This window comes from Erithacus rubecula (assembly GCF_903797595.1).
Source record: "Erithacus rubecula genome assembly, chromosome: W".
NCBI lineage: Eukaryota > Metazoa > Chordata > Aves > Passeriformes > Muscicapidae > Erithacus > Erithacus rubecula.
This window is the reverse complement of record NC_136690.1, coordinates 636,498-662,445: the sequence shown is the minus strand read 5'-3', so window position 1 is coordinate 662,445 and position 25,948 is coordinate 636,498. Positions and strand designations below refer to the sequence as shown.

The 25,948-nt window shown below is 46.0% G+C and overlaps 1 long non-coding RNA gene across 1 annotated transcript in view; it reads right to left on the bottom strand.

Annotated features, from left to right (window-relative positions):
* The window catches only part of LOC306814066, a 273,289-nt gene extending 256,527 nt beyond the window's left edge, over window positions 1–16,762 (bottom strand). The window contains exon 1 of the long non-coding RNA XR_013777082.1: window positions 16,357–16,762. This is a non-coding gene — a long non-coding RNA (uncharacterized lncRNA). The remainder of the gene's footprint in view (window positions 1–16,356) is intronic.
* Window positions 16,763–25,948: the final 9,186 nt, after the last annotated feature.

Below are 25,948 nucleotides of genomic sequence, written 5' to 3'. Positions count from 1 at the left end.
TCCCACTCATCCTAGGAAGGAGATGTAAAGGACACTGAATCTGGAGGTTAGCTGTCAGCGGGAGCAACATTCCTCTGTTGGCCACTTCTTTTTTCCCTTGGATTCAGCTACCTTGTGGTAGGTGCTGTGGTACTGAAGAGGGGTGGCTTGGCACAGATGCTGACAGAGGTGGTGCGAGAGCTCTAGGTAAGGAGCTTTCAGTGGCATGTGTGAAGTAGGAGGGTATGGTATCCATAGCTGAAGGCAAACATAGGTGAGGACATGTAATTGGCCACAGTCATGCTGAAACACTAATCTTAGAAAATTAGGATTTTAGTTAACTTGCTGAAAACAATTAAAAATTAGAAGGGAGTAGTTATCTGAAACTTAAATAATTAATTGCCTGTCATTTCATGTTTGCTCGGCTGCGCTTACAATGGGAAAAGACGAAACTAGAGAGCAGAACCAAAGGAACATAGACAATGCAACTAGAAACCCATTCTTTATAAAATTGGACTATCCCCAGAAATCATTTGTATTGTCAGTCATAGAAAAGGTCAAGAGTTTAGGGTGAGGAAGACTCGCCTTACTTCCTCCTTTTAAGACCCCTCCCCACGAAAACGACCCCAGACTTCATTTAAGAGGTCAATCACACATGCTTAATAGCTATTCAAGCTAATTATCATAGGAAGCAGAGAATGGGAGGAGCTGTTACTATGAATATGTATTTGTTTGAATCCATTCCTAATAAATAGACTGTGTAATCACCTGTAATTTTGCAGTGTGTATTAGAGGATTACCTCACACTGCTGCCCAGCGCTGTATAAACATACACTTTCTAACTTTAAACTGTTAGAGAGTCTTTTGTCCGTCACAGTTGAGTATCGGTATTAGACCAGTACTCATCTTTTGGTAATTCAATGCTAAGTTGTCAATCTTTTCAAACTGCTTGTTGAGTTTTTCCTTTCTTAGGTAATGGGGATTTGTATCAACCAGAAGTGCATGTGGTCTGTATTTGCAGATGATGTTAAGTGGCCTGTTGGTGAAGTAAGTGTAGCATGTTATATGGCATTCTGAAAAAAAGTGGGGGGTCTTTCTGTGTTCCTCAACTCTTAACAAAAATTAAGTTAACAAAACTCTGAAAATAGGTTTTGCAAAACATCAGATTTTTTTCCTACCATTACTAGAGTTGAGCATAGTCACCTTGTCTTTAAGAAAGTAAAGGTTAGCTAATTTTTCCAAGAGCATCAAGTGCTTTTGATCAGCATTTGTGTTCATCTATTAGCCTTGTTCATCTTTGGAGAACTCGGCAATACTCAGATGATCTGTGTAGGCTGTAGACTGCAGTGGTGGGCTTCAAGGCTTCCAGCAGAAGGGAGATGCTGTCCATATTTTGGACTTTATTTTGTCTGAACCTTCAAGGTCTAAGGTTTCAATTTTCAAGCAGATTGAAAACCTGAAATTAAGACATGAACATGTGCTTGTTTTTCCATCACCTTCATTACCACTGATGGCTTAGTGAAGTTATTCTGTGCATTGAATTTAATTGACTAGTGAAGGGTGTGTTAAAAATATGTCCAGTATTTCCTTGATTACCTTCCTAGAAGGATTTGTCTGGAGAACAAGGAGTTTTGAAGACAAGTATTTGGTATACTAGAGGTAAGATTTAGGAGTTGATTGCAGAGCACTGCATGCACAAATGGTTAAGGAGGAAGCATCTTTTTCTATTCCATCTATGCTTGTTCTCATTTGAATTGCTAAATATTCTGCAGGTTGGTTTTGTTAGGGCTGGGCAGTTTTTGGGAGGCAGGGTGGTGCTGAGGGTGATGCCTAGAGGATCTGGAACAGAGGCTAGGCAGAGTTAAGAGGAATAAAATAGATATTTATTGAGGGGTCTTCAAACACCACACCCTGGCAGTACCAGCGTCACGCTGTGGCCCCGGCCTGGATGGCTCCAAGATGGAAGCAAAAGAGGGCATGGTCACAAGATCTGACATTTTTGTAGGTTTTAGCCCATTTTCATGCAGGAGTCAACTGTGCAATTAATAGCCTGAAATCATGAAGTTTCATCTTCCTTGCTTGCTTGCCCGCCTGCTGGCAGCAGGAGCCAGGCTACGTGGGGCGGTCGCAGCGAGCGTGGCCTTTCCGGCAAACAGATCGACGAGCGCCCTGCAAGCAGGGACCAGCTCCGCGGCAGCCATATCCTGGCGGGAGATATCATTAAAGAGCTTTACACCGACTGTGTCCCAGAAGTCTCTGGTAAAGACTGCAAAGTGATCTGCATTTGGGAAGTGAATCAGAGTGCATTCTAAGAGATTCTTTAACTTCTACTTTGGCAGATTAATTCAACTGGAGCTTAATAAATGCTTTAGTTGCTCATATAGAGCTGTCTCATGAGCAGAATGAGTCTGTCCCATTATTAGATTTATGTACTAACCTCGGTTATCGCCGATACAGTGTCCATTTTCCAGGCTCCTGCGAAGATGCTGACCAGGCTGTCTTGTGGGGCGGAGGACACTGTATTTCTGGTCCCCTCCTCTGAGCTGTGCTTCAAGTGTTGCTATGCAACTGCTTAGCACTCTCAGGACCTCCCTTTCTCCAAACTTTGAGCTACAGCTCAGGCAGTGCCTAGCAGCGCTCGGCTGTGCTCGGTGCACGCGACAGGGTTCCCGTAATGCTCCGGGAGACACTGATGAACAGCGTCCCTGAGCTCGGGGAGTGCCACGGCAGGGTCCCTCTGGGAGCTCTAGGCACTACTGTCCAGCAGCAGTGTCCGTGCTCGAGGGCTGTCAGACAAGTCCGTCCAGAGCTTGGCTCCCCTTGCTAGATGGCTGCCTCGACAGATTTTTTTTAAGAGCTCCAGCTCATAACGCGGCAGAGCAATGCAAGGCCGTGCTCATGAAAACAATTAAAAGTAGTATTTCTAATTACCATTCATGGAGAAATGTCCCACAGCTGAAGAAGGTGAAGTGGCCCTTAAGACAATTTTGGGTGCCAATCTGTGGGGGTTACTGTCGGGTGGAAGGTCATCAGGACAGACTCAGGAGCTCTCTATATTCTGGTCTTGAAGTTTGTATTTTATTATTAGGGCATGGGTAAATGAGAGAGAGAGTGTAAGAGAGTAGAGAGAATAGAGCATAGAGAGAATAGGAGAGAACAGAGGTGTAAGAGAGCAATTTCCCTTTTACAATACAATAAGTATTCTTCTATGATGAATATTCTAATTTCCATTAACCAATCTTCTACAAAATACTAATTTTCTAATATTTGCATGCAGCCTTTAGGAATCACTAAATTACCATGTTTTATGGCTTTCTTATCTATAAACCTTATCTCTAAGCCTTTCCTGCCATACTTGGAACAGGATGTCTGTTGGTTCTTTGTTATTTGTGACATTTGGCATTATCTTGGCTGTTTTCAGCTTCACAGTTGAAAATTCCTATCATTTCTATCTCACTTATGGCTTCATAACTTTTCACTAAGCACTCGTATTTATAAGATTTTTCTATTTCCTCCCCAACACCCGCCCTTCTCTTTTCACATTGTTTATGCTTAGGGCCTGAAGTTTGATAAAATTGTCCTTGAGTCCCCATCTAGAATAGGACTGTTTTGTCTTCACCACCTAAGCACAACAGAAAAGCACACCCAAGCAGAACAGAAAAACTTAAGGCATTAATTTCCCCCCTTTAGAGGTTTGACACGGCTTCTACCTTGTTGAATCTCTATTCTAAATATTTACTGACAATAAGTATTTAATGACAGATAAGTGTCTAATAATAATAAATATCTAGCATTAGATAAATATCTAATACTAAATACATAATAATAAACGGAAACCTAATAACAATAAACATCTAACAAGAATATCATACACAATCAAATATCATACAAAGAAGAATAGAAATTAGACACAGAAGAGGAACCATTTAAAATATATTATCATTTGCATCCATCTTCATTGTTGCAATTGTTCAGGAGCAGAAGCTTTCTTAATTCTGGAGTAGTGAATCCAGGGTCCACTGCCTGCAACTTTTACTGCAGTGAGGGTAGTCAACAGGACTTGAAATGATCCTTTCCACCTGGCTTGCAGAGGATCACTGTCCCACCACTTAACATAGACACAGTCTCCAGGCTGGAACGGATGTGCAGGTGCTTCCAGTCCTATGGGTCTGTATCGACAATGACAGAGAGACGGGGACACTGAATAGTGATCTGAATTTGATTTTTACTGAGCACTACATGTGCTTATATAGCATTTACAGGAAAGCTGGTAATATTTTACTACAATCATCTAGTTAAACATCACAAAGACAAACTTTACAGTTCTACTTAGTAAAATTTTACTTCCTTTCAGCCAGAACTGATTCAATCTTATTGCAGTCAGAGCTCTGTTTGCTCTTGCCAGGTCATCCTCATTATCAAGGTGCATATGCTGATTAAATCTGCAGTACTATCAGTCGCGTTTACCATATCTCTCCTGTTTCTTTCAACCAAAAATACACTCTTAAGTGATTTGTCTAGTAAATTTCTAACACACTCTAAAATACAAGGAATAACTACTACAATGCATAATATGATGCCTAATACATACAAACCTACTTTAACTAAATTCATAACCCAGCCAGTGAGTCCCCAGGCCCCCAGGAGCCAATCTTGTTAAATGGTCCAGCCCTGACCCCATCCAATCTAAAAGTGCCAACGTGTCACCCAACATGGATCACATGGAGAAGAAGGAGGAAAAGGTGTCCATCCCCCTAATTCTCCATCTTGGCCACGTGTCCCTTATCATAAACATTCCAAAAAACCTATTTATCTAGGTTCTGAAGGTCTAATTTATACTTCACTAATTTTGGTAGCTTGTTTCCATTCCCTCTGGGTTTGTAATTTTCCCCAGGGGTTAGAATTCAGTGCCTGAGACACCAGGGTCTCACTCAGGAGTCTTTGAGACCCTCACCAGGGGGGTTTTGAGACCCCCAAGGAGGGCAGGGGTATGCCCTGGGCTCCCACATGATTTTGCAGTGCGTATTAAAGGATTACCTCACGCTGCTGCCCAGCGCTGAATAAACATACACTTAGTAACTTTAAACTGTTAGAGTCTTTTGTCTGTCATAGCTGAGTATCTGTATTAGACCAATACACTTATTTTGGTAAATCACTATATTCTAAGGATTTTGTCAGTTAGTGGTTTTAACAAGGGGGTCCTTTCAGCAGCGTTAATAACATTTGGACGAAAAACTACTTTGTGACCAGACTAAGTCTGGCCTAGGACATAACTAAGGCAGCAGAATGCTGCTTGGTTTTCTGTTTTGTCTGCTGTTGTGTGACAGGACCATCTATTCTTTTGTACATGGGTGCTCTGCGACGCCAGCGTCTCCAAGCAGAGCTGGTTTGGTTTTGATGAGGTTTTGTGTTGGACTCAGGAGAATTTTTGCTACTGTTTGAGGTGGTGATTTTTGCAGTGCCTAGATACAGTTTTATGTTTTTTCCTGGGAACAATCTTGGACCAAAGGGCAGAGATACACAGGCGTATCCCTTCCCCAGGTGATCAATTGAAATGACCCAGAAATTTGGTGTGTTTCTGTGTCTTTCACCAGCACTGGTGGTTTCTCAGTGAGCTTGGCTTGGGTTGAGTTTGTGAAGTGGTGGAGAATTGGGGGGATCAGGTTCTGATGCTGTACAATTTAGAAATTTGATGACGTAGAGAGCTTTGCAGAGTCTATCAACTGGAGATAAGATTTCTGTATCCCTTTTCTGCTGGTTGAGGACTCTTTTTAGGATTTGATGGGTTCTCTCTACAATGGATTGTCCTGTGGGGTTTGAAGCAATGTCTCTGATGTGTGCAATTTCCCATTCACTGAGAAACTTTTTCAATTCTCAAGATTTGTACAAGGGTCCATTATAATTCTTGATCTTTTTTGGAACTCCCAGAGAGACAAATGCAAGGAGAAAAAGCTTAATAGCATGAGTGGCTTTTTATCCTGCATGAGCTGATGCAAAATTTGCTCCAAAAAATGTGTCGACTGACACGTGCATGTATTTGGACTTTCCAAAGGATGGGAAGTGGGTCACGCCCGACTACCACAGTTGGCAGCTGTGCAGGCCTCTGGGATTGACTCCTGTACCCATAGAAGGTATTTTGTTATTTTGACAGCTTGGACACGTTGCCAAAATGGTTTTTGCCTGATTTTTTGGGAGCTTAAACATTCGGATGAGAGCAGGTACATTTTGATGAAAAAATGCATGTTACAGCTTTGCCCAAGCAAAGATGTCAGGGATATTTGCAGTTTCCATAGACATGGCCAGTGCGTCCTCTTTCCTGTTTCCTTCTGTGATGAAACCTGGGAGATCAGTGTGTGACCTCACATGCATAATATGGTAAGGTTGTATCCGATGAGAAATTAATGTGTTAATGTTGAAATTAATTGGTTTAATTTTGGGTGGGAGACATACTTTAGAAAGGCGTGTTCTGCTCTCATGGCTATACCAGCTACATATGCTGAATCTGTGACCAGATTAAATGGTTTGTCTTTGAATTTTTCAAAAGCTCTAACAACAGCTGCTAACTCAGCAATTTGTGGAGATCCCTCTAATATTTGAATGTCTGATTCCCAATTTTGGGTTTTGGGGTCTTTCTGAGTCATCACTGGCTTCTGGGAAGAGCCTGAGTCGTCTGTAAAAACAGTTAGAGATTTCAGGGGAGTCCTAATATGGACTAATTTTGGGACTAGATGAAAAACTGCATCTCAATTGAAAAGTTTGTGTTTTGGTAGATGGATGGAAATTTTGCCCGTATAGCTATCTAAAGCAAATTGGAGGCTTACGTTGGTCTGGAGCAAATGCTCCAGGTTTCCAGTGGTCAATGGCAGGTAGATGTATATGAACTCACACCCTGCAAGAGAGCAGAGGCGAGTTCTGGCCTTTTTTATCAGATGTGCCATAATTTCTTGAAATGTGATGATTGTCTTTGTGGGTTGGTTGCTTGCGAAGACCCATTCGAGGATCAGCAGAGAGTCTGTGAGTTTAGGGTCCCATTGGAAAATCAGTCCATTGAAGCAAGGGGCTTTTCCCAAGATGACAAACTGGGAATGCCGGTCGGGTTTGATTCGATGAGCTTGATGTGAGGAGAGGGCTTCTTGGACTTCAGTGATGGCATTGTGAGCTTCTGGTGTGATGGTGCATGGGGAGTCGAGGTCTTCTTTGCCACGGAGAAGTTTGAACAAAGGAGCGAGGTCTTTTGCTGTGATTCCTGGAAGGGGGGGTATCCAGTTTATGGATCTGCACAGACTGTGTAGGTCTCTTAGGGTTTTTGGGTTGCTTCAAATGGAGAGCTGCTGGGGTACAATGGTCTTTTCACGGATTTGGAGTCCAAGATAATTCCATCGGCTGGTGTACTGTACTTTGTCTTAACGGATCTGGAATCCTGCCTTTTCAATGGTTGTTTTCACTGCTTTGTCCAAGTAAGTAATTTCTAATGCACAAACTCAAATGTTTTCCATGTAATGGTAGATGATTGCACTTGGGAATGAGCTCCGAAGAGGGGAGAGAACGTGAGCCGCATATCAGTGGCATATGGTGGGAGAGTTTTTGAGTCCTTGGGGGAGGAAAAGCCAGTGGTATCTCTTGAGGTGAGCCTCTCTGTTTAGAGAGGGGATGGAGAAAGCAAACTGTGGGGCATCTTGGGGATGCAATGGAATGCTGAAAAAGCAATCTTTGATGTCAATGACGGCAAGTGTCCAATCTCGAGGCAGCATTGATGGAGAAGGCAGACCAGGCTGAAGAGGACCCATGTCTTCGATGACGTCGTTGATTTTGCGAAGGTCTTGGAGAAGCCTCCATCTGTTTGTCCCGGGTTTTCGCAGGACAAAAACTGGAGTGTTCCAGGGGCTTGTGGTTTCAGCAATGTGGCCTTTGGCGAGTTGCTCTTCCACCAGGGCATGCAATGTGGGGACTTTGACTTTTGAAAGGGACCACTGCTCTACCCAGGCAGGAACCTCACTTATCCAGGTGAGCTGAAGAGTCAGTGGGAGACCGTGAGTTTCAGTAGCCCCAATCAGAAATCCCAGCTTTGAATTCGGAGGGAAACCCCCATTGGGATAGGACATCCCTACCCCACAATGTGTTGGGGGCCCTCACTACAAACCGGTGGATGGTTGCCAACTTGCCTTCAGGTCCTTCGACGATGACAGTGTTCATGCTTTGCAGGGACATAGCAACTCCCCCAATTCCAGAAATCATGCCAGCTACCGGTTGCAGGTCCCCATTTGATGGCCATTCTGAGCAAGCGATGATGGTGACACCAGCTCCGGTGTCGATCATCCCAGGTCTAAGGATTCTTTCCCCTTTGCAGAGGATGCTGTATTCAATGATGGGTTTCTTTGAGCCCATGATCTGCACCCACAAAGTGTAGGGTTGAGGGGGATCTTTTCCTTGTGATTTTTCGGGAGCAAGAAGGCTTGTGCAATTGGTGTGTCCTGTGGAAGGAAAAAAGGCGTGTCCGTGCAGCGAAGCTGGACAGAGATTTCCTGTGCAGATTGTAGTTTGTATCTCTGGCAAAAGAAAAATTTGTTTTGGGCTGTGGCAAGTGTCACCAAGTATTAGAATGTCCCAAGCCTATCTGGTTGTCTACGTTTGCCTGTGGGAACATGGTGAAAATTGCCATTTGTAAGGTTCAAAGACTAAGCAGTTACCAACTCGTCCGGGGTTCCCATCTGAAGCCCTCTGTATGTTGGATCTTCTTGATATGGTCTGGAATTTTAGGGGATGATGGACTGATTTTCAGAGGCAGGACGGTGTGGGAGATGGCCTTTGATTTGTTGTCCAGGCACGGTGCCATTCCTGCACTGCACTGGAAGTTTCCCGAGTGCTATTTGTACTTTTGCTGTTTCTGGAGTTTCTGGTATTTGGCGTGGGGGTTTTTAATTGGTGCCATTTCTGGATAATATTTTATGAAATGTCAGTTTCCCCCAGCAGAAGCAGTGGGCATTTTCTTTGGAGGTCACTGCTGCAAAGGTCCTGTGACCCCTTCAGCAATACCTTTGGCAACTCCTTGGGCTTCTGTGTATCAGTGGACATGTGAAGTGTGCAGGTTTCCACCATCTGTTCAATGGTGGGTTCTGTGTCAAGAGCAAGGACCTTAGGGTAGGTTTGCAGTTTTCATTTGCATTACTCATAGGAAATTTACATATGAGTTCTTTCTGTGCCTCTGTGCTCTCTATTTGTTTTTCCAGATCATCTTTCAGTCTGTCTATAAGTTTCATAAAGCTTTCATCTATTTTTTTGTTTAATAGAAAAATGTAGCATAGGGATAGAGTAATCAGGTGTGAGAAGCAAAGATATCTTTGCTGTTTTTGCTATATCTTGCAATGTGTCTTGGGCAAAGTGTCAGCTTGTTGTGAAGGCTTTGATAAATCACCTTCTCCAGCTAACTGTTCTACTTTGAAATTTTGCTGGTTTGCATCCTTGGAATACATGTCAGATAATGTTTTCAATTGCTTTTTCCAATGCCTTTTGCATAGCATATATTCAGCAGGGATGAAAAGACATTGTGACAGGTTTTTAACATCATGTGGCTCCAAAACATATGTGGAAAAAATTGCTTTTAAATTTTTTTTTAATTTGTGTTCCTTTGCAAATTTAGATAATTCTGCTAATTGTTTAGCATAAAATGAATCCTATTGAGCTTTGTTTGTGGCTCCTCCTCTTCTGCCTCTTTTATAAGTGACAGAAAAGTCAGAAATTCTTTGAGCTAACTGCCAATACCAGTTTTGTGTGGCTAAAAGTTTGATTTGTGTCTAGGGGTTGGAATCAGAATTGTATGAATCAGTATCAGTGTCTTCAGAAGTGTCAGAGTATTTGTGTCAGCTACAGTGCTGTTTCAAATGAGAAGGGAGGGCTTTCGGAGAAGCCGCGGGGGCCAGCTGGGGGGCTCAGGGCAGAGGGGGGATGAGCGAGGGGCACGAGGGGAGCGGAGGGTTGGAGTTGGCATAAGTGGGTGCACGGCATGGTCTGACCACAGGATGACGGTGGTACGGTAGGGTTTGAGGCATTTGTGAAAGTGGGATTGGGGAGGGTGGAGTAGGGGGGACACAATGCATATTCTGAGGGGATGGCAGGGACAGGCATTACAGGGGAGGTTGGAGGGAAGGGAGGCGGGAAAGGGGGGTTGGTATTAGAAGGGCTCGTGGCAGGAAGGGAATTCGGCGGTGGGATGTTGTGATAAAGAGTACTGTGGGGCTGCACAGGATAAGAGCTGCCAGAAAGCGAGAGCGGGGCAGTTTCCATAGAAACGGTAGGGGGTGTGGGATTCACTGTGGTTACTATAGAAACAGAGAGGGAGGGCTCGACGTGGACATGGGGTGCGAGTGATGCAGTGGTAGGGACAGGCGATTGGCTGGGGAACATGAGCGGAGCGAGTGGGGTGTCGGTGAGGAGAAGGGAACGGGTCAGGGGGACTCGGCAGGACAGAAATCGAGGGGCGTGGGGCAGCGCGGAGTGAGGGGAGGTGGCAAGCTGTGTGTATAAGGGCGTGCTGGTGGGAGTCTCGAACGATGACATCACAGAAGCTGCGACCGTGGCCACACGAAACTGTGGGGGGAAACCACCGGTGTTTCTGCATTGTGTAGTGGCGGGGAGCTCACTGACGGGCAGGGGGCTGTGGCAGTAGTGGCGCCGCCAAGAGCAAGACAAGTGGGGGTAGAGGTTGCACCGGGAGCGGGACGGCAAGAACGCTGGGCTCTGGGGGTGGGGGGAGGGTGACTGAATGGGGAGCATGAGTGGCGTGGAAGGAAGGAAGGGGATGCTGCCCCATTGCCGGGGCAGGGGAAGAAGGAAGGGGCGCTGAGTGGGGGAAGGGGGTAACCGTGCCTGCAAGGAGGGGAGGGGAAAGTGGCGTGTGTACAACAGCGGGAAATGAGGGGGTGAGAGGGGGAAGGAGCCACCTGGGTCTGTGTTTTCTCCGCTCAGGGAGGGGTTGTTGGCAATTTGGGGGAAGAGGGAATTTTTGTCCTACGTGCACGGACAATTTCTTGAAAGAACGGAATAAATGGAGTTACATTGAAATTGTCTTGTGGTTGTAGAGAGCAAATGTGATTGCTGACTTTACTCCAGAAGGATGTTAATGAGATAGTTTGAGTATTAAAGTCAGGAAATTGGGTGGAAAGCCATCTTATGAATTTTTAAAGGTTAGTTTTTGAAAGATTTCCTCTAGAAAACTTGAAATTGTTAGAAGATAGGAGAGTTAGAATTTGGGAATAAAGATCTCTTTCAACGGGGTTTAGGAAGGGTTTGGTGAGTAGATTCCCCATTGAAACCTAGTGCCAAGCCAGCAGAAAAAAAGAAAAAAACCAAAAAACAAAAAAACCCCAAAAACTGCTGGTGACCCTCACATGAAAAGTGCGCTTAGAGAGAGGCTGAAGATGCTCAACAAATCTCAGCCAGTGAGTCAAGGACTGCTGGCTGTTTGCTAGCTTGTCCAGTCTCAGGTCCAGAATCCTGAGGTTGTTGGACTCTCCTTGAATGGGGCAGTTCTTTATATAACAAAGAGCTGCCCGCAAAGGTGTCGGCGTCTCGAAGGACAGGTGTCTGCCAGTAAAGGCAGAAATTTTCCTTTGAAATAGAGACTTTAATTGTTTGAATCAAGGACTCTGAGGCAGAGATAAGGGGGTAGGAATAACAGTTCTTTTACTAATATATCTAACCGTACAAGCAGAAACAACAGCAGTTGTTAAAATTACCAACAAAACAGAACAGATAACTTGGTTCCAGTCCTTTCTTTAGCTGCAGGCAAACTCTCTCTGCCCTCGGTCCCGATGCTGCAGATGGAGCAAAGCCCGGCAGCCGCAGAGAGCAGGCAGGAGCAGAGGCAGGAGGAGGCGGCAGCGGCCACGCCGGTCTCAGGTGGGAACGGGCTGGAGAGGGCAGCTCCTCTCTCCCCGTTTGGGTTCTGGTGGTCAGCTGTGTCCGCAGAGGCAGGAGGCTGGAACGGAGCAGATGCAGGGCAGGTGATCACAGACCGTCTGGCTCTCCTGAGTTCAGCCGCGTGGGCTGGAGACCGGGCGTCCTCCTCCGAGCTCGCTGGAAAACACGAGTCCCCTCCCAGAGCACGAGAGGCCCCTCTGGAAGCCCACTCCCACCTACCCCTTTTGTCTTGAGTCATCAAAGATCCTGGGTGTAACCCAGCCAGCTCCATTGGCATGATAATGGGAAAAATTCTTTAAATTGACACAGTAATAGAAAAACACTCAACCCCCAACATCAGTGAATGCCATTCACAGCTGTGCTGGCAGGGGGTCCAGACAATGCTGTTCAGTCTCCAACTGTCGCTGCTGGAACTAGGATGGTTCTGGCTCCTCGCTGCCACAGGGTTCAGATAGCTCCGGGGCACCTCAAGGCAGAGTTCAGCTCCTCAGCTAGCTAGGAATGAGGTCTTGGGATTGTAGCAGAGGTTCCGAAGATAGCTTTATTTCTGCAAAGGGTTCCACTAGCAAAATCTGAATACATAGCATAACAATCTTACCAGTAAAATTATCAATTGAAAACTATCCAATTACTTTAAGATTCTAGGTAAGAAAAGACCAATTATTTAATAAAGATCAATACAAATCCTAAAAGATAACAGGGGCTTCTGTAGAGGGGTGAACATTTCTCTAACATGAGTCATCCTAAGGAACTGTTTTCTTATCTCAGGGTATGAGATCCCAGGGGCCCTTTTCAGGGATAGTTGTATCATCCACAAGAGCATCTTAGGGACAGTGGTTAATGGCCAATCATTGGGCCATTGGCTTTTAGAAATAACAGTTACATCTGCACCAGTGTCAATAAGGCCGTTTAAGACTATATCCCTGCCTTTCAGAGTCACTTTGCATTGGCATGTGGGACCCTGAGATGTAATACATTGTGTCCAAAGAATTTGTGGAACCCCTATTTAACCAAACCCGCCTCCCCTCTTTTCAGCTATCATGGGATCAGAAAGGGGTGCTGCCAGGAAAGATATGAGTTGGGCTATTTTGATCCTGGCTGGCACCACACAGGGCAGCTGAGGGCTCCAAGCCATGACCTTTATCTCCCCAACCAATTCAGAATCTATTACTCCGGGCAATACAAACAACCCTGTTATCGAGGTAGATGATCTACCTATGAGCAATTCGTGATAACCAGATTCCAAGGGTCCATAGATGCCTGTAGGGAGACAAAAAACTGCTGTTGCACTACATTACTGTCATTTGTTGATATGTCCAGTCCTGCACTGCCTGGAGTGACTGCACGTAGGTTGGCGATGGTCCGGCAGGTGGGCGCTAGGCAGCTTGAAAGCTGGAAGTTGCTCCTGGTTCCTGTGTTGGCTGTGGGTTTTCTGTCTCAGAACGTCGCAGCCCCGTGTTCCGAATGAAGTTTCCCTGCTGCAAAGACTGCTCATTCTGGTGAAACTTAGAGTGGCACAGGTTTGTGAAATGCGCACCTTCCTGACAGCGAGGGCACATCTTCGGGGTCTTTTGCACTCCCTCCCACACCTGGCTGTCAATAGTTAAGGTGACAAGGGCTTGGTTAGCATGACCTATGTATGTTACAAGTAAATTTTCCAGTCTTTTTTTTCCATTGTGCCTGAATATTTCATATTGCGTTGGCATAAACAAAATAATTGCTAAAGACTTAACATCATGAGGAGTAATGAGATGAATAGTAAAAGTTGCTCTTCATAAATTACTGATGTAAGGAAACCCCAAGCCATATTCTGTTGCGGTACGGTGCAGTTTCTTAATTTCTGAGTGTCCCAGATGTTCCCATTGTGGGTTTCCCCCCCTCGGACTGAGTTGCATGGAGAAACAAAGATTTCAGCAGCAGTATCAAAGTCTCTGTCCTTAACGGCTTTCTTTTTGATCCGTAACTAATTATTATGCATACCCGTAGAGGATAAGTCCAGATCTGTTATGGGATCATGGTCGAAACGATCAAATTCACCTTCACTTCTAGAGTCAGTGTCCACCGTGTAAGCTATAGGGGTTCGGCAGCTGGTGATCTAGTGGTGGAACTGGATGTGGTGACCGGATTTTAACCCTGGCACTTGTCAGGGAGGGCGTGTGGGCAGGGGACCGGGACCTGGGCAGGTCTCAGTCCAGCACGGTTATTACAGCCACCTCAGAGGTAGCTTCACAGGCAGTTTCACTCCCCTCCCTCTTCTTCATCATGTCCATAACCACTCTCCATGTAGGAAGCATTTGCAGCTCTGGTTCATGGCTGGGAAGATTGGCCAGGTCATAGAGCTTAATGCTGACCTTGTCCCAGTAGCAGAGGGTGAAGATGAAAGAAGGGGTAGTCTCAGGAAACATGCGTGACACCCATCATAGAAGTGACTTAAGGTCTTGCTTGGGGATGGGGGAACCATGCCTGCCTAAAACAATGAGCATGGTTTTACAGATGCTTCTCTTGGTGGACATATCCTATCCCATACCTAAGTTCCACTGGCTCATCTGTCATGTCCCACAGAACAGATGATTTTGGGCCCAGACATGGTTCTTTCACTGACACTTCTCAGTTCCAGGGGCTTGCAGATTGCCATCAGTTAGGCCGGTTCTTCTCACATGGGAGCAAAAATTATTGGCGATGAGAGAGAGACGGGGACACTGAATGATGATCAGAATCCAGCTTTACTGAGCACTACATGTGCTTATATACCATTTACAGGAAGGCTGGAAATATTTTACTATAGTCATCTAGTTAAACATCACATAAACAAACTTTACATTTCTCCTTAGTAAAATCTGATTTCCCCTCAGCCAAACTTGACTCAGTATTCTTGCAGTCAGAGCTCTGTTTGCTCTTGCCTGGGCATCCTCATTATCAAGGTGCATATGCTGATTAAATCTGCAGTTCTATCAGTCTCATTTACCATAGGTCTGGATAGCACGATGTAACTCTGGAGCTTATGCAAAGTAGAACTTAAAGCCATTAAATGCCTCTGTAAATCAAGTTTCCCCTTCATGTGAGTTTCACCTGGAATATGTGGAATCTCATATGGCCTGCCATACAATATTTCATAGGGACTGATGTTATCCCTCCGTCTGGGTTGTGTGCAGATTCTCAGTAAAGCTATAGTTAAGGCCTGAACCCATGCCATGGATGTTTCCTGAAAATTTTACTAATTTGTGTTTTGAGAGTCCCATTCATACATTCAACTTTACTACTTGCCTGGGGTCTATAAGGTGTATGCAGATCCCAAATAATTCCCCAAATCCGACTAACTTATTTAACTACTGTTATAACAAAATGTAGTCCCCCATCTGATGATATTCCCAAGGGAACCCCAAACCTCGAAATTATATGATTAAGCAAAACTTTCACCACTTCCTTGGCTGAATTCGTGTGACAGGGATAAGTTTCTGGCCATCCACTGAAGGTGTCAACTAATACCAGTATGTACCGATATCCTTTGCGTGGTAACTCCACAAAATCTATTTGTCAGCAATCTCCAGGAATATTCACTACTTTTGTTACTCCTAACGCAAGTCTTTCTTGTGTCAGGGTTGTTTTTACAGCAGATTTCACATTTGCTTACTACTGATTGTATATTATTGTCCAAGTTTAGGACAAATTTGGGGAAAAAGAGCTCCAAAGGGCCCCCCCCCCCCTTTCTTTTTTACAATTCCTTCCTTCACTGAGCTCAGAAAGAATTGTTCTTGTGGTGAAAATGGAAAAAACTTTTTTATTAACAAAAATACAAAAGAAACACTCCCCCAACCCAAACCCAGATGAGACGAACCCAGCCGGTCCTCGCCGGGGAGAGCGGCAGAGCCTCCCAAGCCGACCTCCAGCAGCGGCCCCCGAAGTCCAGATCCTTGTCCTCCGGAGTCGGTGCAAAACCCTGGAGCAGGGAGAAGGGAGAGAGGGGGAGGGGCAGCCGGGAGCAGGCCCAAAGCAAGCCCAAGACAAGCTAAAGCGAGCCCAAGACAAGCAAAAGCAAACCCAAGACAAGCCAACACAGGGGCACAGACAAAACAGCTGGAGGAAAAGGAAAAAAACGGCCAAAGCAGCCAGGGGAGGGGGTCACAGCTGACCAGACGGCAGAGAGCAAGACACAGCCCACAACCGAAGCGCAGCAAGAGAGAGAGAGCCGGAAAACACCAGCCTAGATAAAACCATCCGAGGGAGGGACCGGCAGCTGCACGGGGGAAGCAAGGAGAGGAGCCAGTCCAAACATCAGCCCATAACATTCCACCCCTTATCCCACATCGTGATCATTGACACACGATTGGGATACACACTCACTAAACACGATATGAAAATTTCCTCTGACTTGCTTAAACCTTCAATACTTACACATTTCTTTCTATTCATAGAATCTAGTATACAATGGTGGCAACACTCAACAATAACATTTGTCTATACTTCATCCTATAGTCAGATCTCCCTGAGGTACACAGCGGGTTGTTCCATCCTTCTGCATTATCCACCAAGTACATCCTGGTCCTTGAGCAAAGGCAATCCCACGAATGTGTTTGCCTGTACTCGAGGCAGGATGAATCCATACTGCCTTTCCTAGCAACCCTCTAACATGGGCCACTGGGACTTTGTCTCCGTCTACTACATTAAGGCACTCAGACTGGGCGGGACCTGCTCGGTTGGTGGAACCTCGAGTGTTAACTAACCAAGTGGCTTTTGCCAGGTGCTGCTCCCAGTTTTTTAAAGATCCCCCACCCAATGCCTTTAATGTGGTCTTCAACAATCCATTGTACCTCTCCACTTTACCTGCAGCTGGTGCATGGTAAGGGATATGGTACACCCACTCAATACCATGTTCCCTAGCCCAGGTGTCAACAAGCTTATTTTTAAAATGCGTCCCATTGTCTGACTCAATTCTCTCAGGGGTACCATGCCTCCAAAGGACCTGCTTTTCCAGGCCCAGGATGGTGTTGCGGGCAGTAGCATGGGACACAGGGTAAGTCTCCAACCATCCAGTGGTGGCTTCCACCATGGTCAGCACATAATGTTTTTTTCTGGCGGGTCTGAGGCAGTGTGATGTAATCAATCTGCCAGGCCTCTCCATACTTGTATTTGGACCACCGTCCACCATACCAGAGGGGTTTTACCCGCTTGGCCTGCTTGATGGCAGCGCACGTGTCACAGTCATGAATGACTTGGGTAATGCTGTCCATGGTAAGATCCACCCCTCGGTCTCGTGCCCACTTATAGGTGGCATCCCTACCCTGATGGCCTGAGGCATCATGGGCCCATCGAGCCAGGAACAACTCTCCCTTATGTTCCCAATCTAAGTCTATCTTTGAGACCTCTATCTGTGCAGCCTGATCTACCTGCTTGTTGTGCCTGTGTTCTTCATTAGCCCGACTCTTGGGAACATGGGCATCCACATGACGGACTTTCACGGGGAGCTTCTCTACCCGAGTGGCAATGTCTTTCCACTCATCAGCAGCCCAGATTGGTTTTCCTCTACGTTGCCAGTCAGCCTTTTTCCACCTTTCCAGCCAACCCCACAGAGCATTGGCTACCATCCACGAATCAGTGTAAAGGTAGAGCTTTGGCCATTTCTCTCTCTCAGCAATGTCCAAGGCCAGCTGAACAGCTTTGAGTTCCGCAAGTTGACTCGATCCACCTTCTCCTTCGGTAGCTTGTGCAACCTGTCGTGTGGGGCTCCATACGGCAGCTTTCCACTTCCGGTTCATCCCCACAATGCGGCAGGAACCGTCGGTGAAAAGGGCGTAGCGTGTTTCATCTGCTGGCAGCTGGTTGTACGGTGGAGCTTCTTCAGCCCGGGTCACTTGCTCCTGCTCCTCTTCATCAGAGAGACCAAAATCTTCACCTTCTGGCCAGTTTGTAATTATCTCTAAAATCCCAGGGCGATTTGGGTTACCAATACGGGCGCGCTGCGTGATGAGGGCAATCCACTTGCTCCATGTGGCGTCAGTGGCATGGTGAGTAGAGGGAACCTTTCCTTTGAACATCCACCCCAGCACTGGCAGTCGGGGTGCCAGGAGAAGTTGTGCTTCTGTGCCAATCACCTCTGAGGCAGCTTGAACTCCTTCATAGGCAGCCAAGATTTCCTTCTCTGTGGGAGTGTAGTTGGCTTCGGACCCTCTGTAGCTTCTGCTCCAGAATCCAGGGGTCGGCCTCGGGTCTCACCAGGCACCTTCTGCCACAGGCTCCAAGACAAACCATGGCTCCCAGCTGCTGAGTAAAGTACGTTCTTCACATCTGGTCCCCTCCTGACTGGGCCAAGGGCTACTGCATGGGCAATCTCCTGTTTAATCTGAGCAAAGGCTTGCTGCTGTTCAGGGCCCCAGTGGAAATCATTCTTCTTGCGGGTAATAAGGTAAAGAGGGCTCACAATCTGGCTGTACTCAGGAATATGCATTCTCCAAAAACCGATGGCACCTAGAAAAGCTTGTGTCTCCTTTTTGTTAGTAGGTGGAGACATAGCTGTAATCTTGTTAATAACATCAGTAGGAATCTGACGCCGTCCATCTTGCCATTTCACTCCCAGGAACTGAATCTCTCGAGCAGGTCCTTTAACTTTACTCTTCTTGATGGCGAAGCCGGCTTCCAGGAGAATTTGAATAATTTTTTCTCCTTTCTCAAACACTTCCGCTGCTGTGTTTCCCCATACGATGATATCATCAATATATTGTAGATGTTCCGGAGCTTCACCCTTTTCCAGTGCAGCCTGGATCAGTCCATGACAGATGGTAGGACTGTGCTTCCACCCCTGGGGTAGTCGGTTCCAGGTGTACTGCACGCCCCTCCAGGTGAAAGCAAATTGAGGCCTGCATTCTGCTGCCAAAGGAATGGAGAAAAATGCATTTGCAATGTCAATGGTGGCATACCACCTTGCTGCCTTGGACTCCAGCTCGTACTGGAGTTCCAGCATGTCCGGCACGGCAGCGCTCAGTGGTGGAGTCACTTCATTCTATGCCCGATAGTCCACAGTCAGTCTCCATTCCCCATCAGATTTACGCACAGGCCAAATGGGGCTGTTGAAGGGTGAGTGGGTTTTACTAACCACCCCTTGGCTCTCCAGCTCTCGGATCATCTTATGAATAGGAATCACGGCATCTCTCGTTGTTCTGTACTGCCGGCGGTGCACTATTGAAGTGGCAATTGGTACTTGTTGTTCTTCTCCCTGCAGAAGTCCTACTGTAATTGGATTCTCAGATAGTCCAGGCAAGGTGTTCAATTGCCGGATGCGCTCTGCCATCACAGTTGCAATTCCAAATGCCCATCTTAGTCCCTTTGGGTCCTTAAAATATCCACTCCGAAGGTAATCTATGCCCAAAATACATGGGGCCTCTGGACCAGTCACAATAAGATGTTTCTTCCAATCCTTTCCAGTTAAACTTACTTCCGCTTCCACCAGGGTGAAGTCCTGCGATCCACCTGTCACACCAGCAATTGAAACAGATTCTGCTCCTACGTGTCTTGATGGAAGTATCGTACACTGTGCACCTGTGTCCACTAAAGCTTTATATTTCCGTGGTTTCGAAGTGCCAGGCCATCGAATCCACACGGTCCAAAAAACACGGTTCTCCCTTGCCTCCTCCTGGCTAGAGGCAGGGCCCCTCTAAGCCTGTTGCTCCTTCTTTTCTGAGGCATACATCTTAGAAGTTCCCTCAAGAGGGTCAGACATGTCATTATCAGTATCACATTCGGTACTTTGGCTGCGAGAAACAGGAGCGGCTTTCCTTTTGGAAATTTTTTCTTCCTTCAAATCCCGCACTCGTTGTGCCAGAACAGCCGTAGGCTTCCCATCCCATCTTCTCATGTTCTCTCCAGAATCTCGCAAGAAGAACCACAACTCAGCTCGGGGAGTGTACCCTCTCTCCCAACTGGGGGAACGTCTGCGTTGGGTACCAGGGTCTCTAATCTGTACAGCTGAAATTTGGAGGAGGTCCTCATTAATCTCCTCCCTGAGTCTCCGATGATTTTTCTCTATTTTATCTTCTAAGTTTTGCAAGCGTGTTTCCACAGCGGCAATTCTAGCATGAGTCGGGCCATGTACTGCATCCGCATATGCACGGAGCTTCTTTGCCATATCGAGTACTGTCTCATACACCTCATCTCTCTTCATTATCGCTAGGGCAGACGCATACTCAGGTGGCCCAAGCCGCACGAGCTTTCTCCACATCACCGGTGTGCATGGTACCAGGTCTGGATTTCTAGTTGTTACATCATCCGAAAAAATAATTTCTGTTACTGCCATTTCCCTGAGGCGTTGGACCCCCTGCTCTATGGTTTTCCATCGGGTCTGCTGAACATATAAGTCATCTGCACACAGATATCTTTGTGCCACACTATCCAGGACCCGTTCCCAGAGACTTTGAGGGTTAGCCCCTCTCATCACGCCCTGGTCGATAACAGGATCATGAGACAGAGACCCCAAATGTCTCGCCTCAGAGCCATCCAAAACTGTGGCCTCACCTGCCGCATTTCCAGAGACGAACCAGCCAGCTGATAATAGATTCATCAGGTCTCCGGGTGTAATCTTTTCTTAATCCACGAAGATCCTTCAGGGAAAAAGGACTCATTATTGGTCTCTGCTCTCCCACCAGTTGTCTTGACTCCTAATTTTACATCAGGAGGTGTCGAGGGTCCCTCTCCAGCATCATCATCATCATCATCCTCCACCGGCCGATCGGTCTTCTTGGTGCGTTTCCCACTTCTTGTACTGGTAGCCACAGCCATTGGTTGGGGCTTATTCTCCAGTTTAGTTGCTGGGTTTCGGCCTAGGGTGTTGGCAACAACCTGCGTAACTGGGATAGGAGACAATTTATCTCCCTGTTCCCTCTCCTCTGTCTCCTGCTCTATAGTGCCTAGCAGGGTGCGATATGCATGTGCTAGGGCCCAGCTCACTGTAATAATCCTTTTCTCTTTAGAACCATCCTGGCACTTCCCTTTTAAGTAGCTTGCAACCTCTATTGGATCCTGAATCTTTTCAGTTGGGAATTCCCAGATTATGGGGTCAGAAAATTCCTTTAAAATCTGGCCCATTTTCTCCCATTTGCCATTCCACTCAAGATTCCTCCTGCCGAGCTTGACTCCTAAATCAGGAGTCTTCCCAGCCCCTTTAGAAATCTCAGCCTTCATTCTGTATAGACTGTAAATGGTGCAACAAAGACTTACTAAATTAATTACCATAAAGATGATTTCCTTAATACTCAGGGAGATCTGAATGTTTTCTAATAAAGATGTAACCGATTCAGAGGAGAGGAAAGGAAATAAAGGCAGGAAATCTTCTTTGCCTGCTTCTCCTCTAATAAATAACACAAACCATGATTTATACATTCCTGAAGCAGATTCCAACATTCTCATAAATCTCCTGTAAGCCATTGCAACCAAGCCTAGCCCGATGAGCATTTTCGTCAATATTCCTTTCATACAAAAACTACGCATCAAAGACAACACCGGAGCTATCTCCGGATGAGTAAACAGACCCATTGACCACAAAGGCATCAAAACGTCAAAGAAACCTAACGAGCCGACATACAAACAGGTCCCCACAACGAAAGACATTATGGATTTAAGAAACTTAGCCATGCCGACAGCTGAAACCAACATAGTATTAGATAAAAGTTTTTTCCACTTTTTTCTGGTGCTGATAATCTGAAGGTCGTGAGTTCGATCCTCACACGGGGCACCAAAATAATATGTCTAAGTTTAGGACAAATTTGGGGAAAAAGAGCTCCAAAGGGCCCCCCCCCCCCTTTCTTTTTCACAATTCCTTCCTTCACTGAGCTCAGAAAGAATTGTTCTTGTGGTGAAAATGGAAAAAACTTTTTTATTAACAAAAATACAAAAGAAACACTCCCCCAACCCAAACCCAGATGAGACGAACCCAGCCGGTCCTCGCCGGGGAGAGCGGCAGAGCCTCCCAAGCCGACCTCCAGCAGCGGCCCCCGAAGTCCAGATCCTTGTCCTCCTGAGTCGGTGCAAAACCCTGGAGCAGGGAGAAGGGAGAGAGGGGGAGGGGCAGCCGGGAGCAGGCCCAAAGCAAGCCCAAGACAAGCTAAAGCGAGCCCAAGACAAGCAAAAGCAAACCCAAGACAAGCCAACACAGGGGCACAGACAAAACAGCTGGAGGAAAAGGAAAAAAAACGGCCAAAGCAGCCAGGGGAGGGGGTCACAGCTGAGCAGACGGCAGAGAGCAAGACACAGCCCACAACCGAAGCGCAGCAAGAGAGAGAGAGCCGGAAAACACCAGCCTAGATAAAACCATCCGAGGGAGGGACCGGCAGCTGCACGGGGGAAGCAAGGAGAGGAGCCAGTCCAAACATCAGCCCATAACAATTATCAAGTTATTCCTTTTCCTATTGCTACCTTTTTTAGATGTTTCAAAAGATTTTCAACCCCAAAAGGTGTGGCTTCATGTTCTCTTTGAACTAACTCCCAAAGGATCAGGAGTGGGACTACCACCTGGTTTGCCAGTGTAACAGCCCATCCACTTTCTGTGATTTCAGTTTAAGAAGCTTAATTAGTTTGTGGTCTGCTTGGTCATATTTTGGGGTGTACCCTGACAAATCAATCTCTTTTTCTGGAATTACTGGGAGAATGCCTTTTTCTGCAATTCTTCTTGCTGCTTTTTCAGCAAAGCAATTTCCCAATTCTATAGTGGTTTTTCCCTTTTGGTGACCTCTACAATGCATGATAGCTACTTCTGCACAGTTTTTAATGTTATCTAAGAAGGCAAGTATTTGTTCAGCATGCTTGATTAGATTACCTTGAGAGTTCGAGTCCTCTCTCCTTCCAGATGGTTCCATAGGCATGGACAACACAAAATTCATATTTAGAGCCAATCTATATATTTCCCTCCTTTCCTTTGATCAGGTCTAGGGCTCTTGTTAGTGCAATCAGTTCAGCCTTCTGTGATGACACATCTGCTGGCAGGGCCTTTGCCTTGATCACCTTGTACTGCATGGCCACTGCATAGCCTGTCATTCTTTTGCCATTTTTCTTGAAGCTTCTCCCATCTGTAAAAAGCTCCCAATCTGGATTCTCCATGGGCACATCTTTCAGATCTGATCGGCTGGAATAGACCTCTTCAATTATCTGCAAGCAGTCATGCTCTGGCTCATTGTCAATTAAGATGGAGGACAGAAACATGGCAGGGTTAACAACAGAAGTTGTTTTTAATGTAACATCATCCTGCTCTAATAACATCGATTGGTATTTCATCATCCGTTTGCCAGACAGCTAATGTCCCTCCTTTTGCTCAAGGACACCTGCTATGGCATGGGGTACATACACTACAATGTGTCACCGAAGGGTGAGTTTTTAGGTCTCATGGATCAAGATGACAGTGGCCACCACAGCCTTTAGGCACCCCAGCCAGCCTTGGGCAACATTGTCTACCTGTTTAGAAAAGTAGGCCACAGCTCTCCGCTGGTTCCCAAGGGCACTGTGCTAGTACCCCCAAAGCCATATTCTGTCTCTCATATGTAAAAAGTTCAAAAGCTTTAGTTAGGTCTGGCACTCCCAGTGCTGGAGCTAATATTAGAGAGTGTTTCAGCTGTTTAAAAGCTACTCTAGCATGTTCAGTCCATGGGATAATTTCTCTCTTGGCTGCTTTTAATGCCCATATAGGGGTTTTACCAGAACTCCATAATTTGCTATCCACAAATGACACCAACATACCATTCCAAGGAAAGCTTGCTTCTCTCTCACTGTATGGGGCTCTGGGAGTCAACAGATGGCTTCTTTTCATTCTTTGCTGAGCTGTTGGTGTCCATGGAAGATCTCAAGCCCCAAATAGACTACTGCTTCTTTAACAATCTGTGCTTTGTCTTTAGAAACTCTATATTCACTAAGTCCCGAGAAGTTTGATAAACTTACAGTGAATCGTATACAGTCATCTCTGCTCCTGGCTGCAATCAGGATGTCATCCACGTATTGAAGAGCAACTCTCTCTGTCTCCTGTCTTTTCCAGTCTTCCTATTCCTTTGCTAGCTGCTTTCCAAATACGGTAGGGCTGTTCACAAAACCTTGGGGTAAAACTCTCCAGGTAAGTTGACATTTTCTCCCTGTCTTGGGATTTTCCCATTCAAAAGTAAAAACTATTGGCTGTTTTTGTGTATAGGAATGCAGAAAAAGGCATCTTTCAGATCTATAACAGTAAACCACCCTAATTTGTCTGTCAATGTGGTCAAAAGGTGTAGGAATTGGCTACTACTGGATGTATATCCTCTGTAATTTTGGTGATTTCTCTTAAATCTTGTACTAATCGGTAACACTTACCATCTGCTTTCTTAACAGCTAAAATGGAGATGTTGAATTTGGTCTCACATTGCACTAATAAACCACGGTGTAGGAATTTTTCAATTATAGATACCAATCCCTTACGATTGTCTAATTTTAAAGGGTATTTTTTTGCCTTACCAGTGTAGCTCCTGGTTTGAGTGCAATACTCACTGGTTCTGCCTGTTTGGATCTTCCTGGGATATCACTGGCCTACACTATTGTATTTACCACATTTTCCCCTTCAGCAGGGATTTAACTGCATTTTTCCTGTATAAAGAGTGCAGCAACTTGGACAAATTTAGATTTAGGAATTATAACTCGTGCACACTTTCCCTTTTTGAATTTAATCACTGCTTCCAGGTTTTCTAGCAATTCCCTGCCCAGCAATGGCTAAGGGGAGTTAGGCATGAGTTGGGGGTTGGGTTTCTTTCTTTTTCTCTCTGTGGAATTTTCCCCATTGGGATGTTAAGCAAATTTGTTGTCTACACCCTAGCATGGGTGGCTAGAGACAAAGGGAGGGGAGGGGGGACACCTTGAGACTGGGGGAAAAGGAGGTGGGAGTAGCTGCGCTCTCTCTCTCGCTCATGGAAACGGAGGAAGATGTCCAGTGCTGCTACCTACCTGCCCCACCCCGCCATCCCAACACCAAGAGCCACGTTTTCTGTTGTCGGACACTGCCCTGCTGGCTTTCCTGCTTCAGCCTGCTACCTCAGAGCACGCAGCCAAGCACCGCAACCCACATGGTGAGCGGGGGAGTCCTTCCCCCATCCGTCTCCCACCTGAGACGCTGCTGACATCACCCCAGACCACCACAGATGAGCAGGACCTGCCTTGCCCCCTCCCACCACTGGTACTGAGTGCAGGGAGAGGGTGTCTGCGGCCGAAAAGGACTGGAAATGAGTTATTGTTCTGTTTTGTTTTTAATTTTCATAGCTGTTGTTGTTTTTGTTTGTCTTGTTAGATATATTAGTAAAGAACTGTTATTCCTACACCCATATCTCTACCTGAGAGCCCCTGATTCCTAAATTATAATAATTTGGAGGGAGTGGGGTCTCCACTCTCCATCTCAGAGAGGAGATCTTGCCTTTCTTCGCAAATACCTGTCTTTCAAACCAGGAGAGCATGTAAAGAAATTTATGGGTTAGCTAATGCTTCCCCAATTTGAATTTTAAAGGTTGGAAGAAAGGCTATGTTTCACTTACCCCAGTCACCCCAATAACATGTACAGTATCGTGATTCAGTTTCCTTTCTAAGGTATTGTCACGATCCACCCAACCCGAGTGGGAGTCGTGACTGGTTCTTTTAGGGATCTCATAGAGCAAAAGACACAGCAGGGAACAAAACCAGTTTACTTCTACAGAAATGCACTTTATTTAGTGCCAACCAAAATGCGATAGTGGGACAGAGAGAGAGAGAGAGAGAGGGGGGTCGGGATTATAGATATCAAGACGGGCAGACGAATCCTCGTGGAACCAGCCAATAGATGTCTGTTGCCATCCGGGGAGATCTCAGGGGGTCTCCTCTAAGGAAGTCACTTTTATAGTCCTTTCCCAAAGCGAGTGGCTTCTGGCCAAAAGGTGGGAAGATTTATGGACTATTGTATGTGGAGATTGTTACCCTGAGGAACAGGTGAAAACAGGACATTTCAAGGCACACCAAACCGTCTTTCTTGTTATGAACACAGGCAGGGTAGCCCATACCAGACCAGTCCATTTCTCTTCCTTCTGTGGGAGCTTTG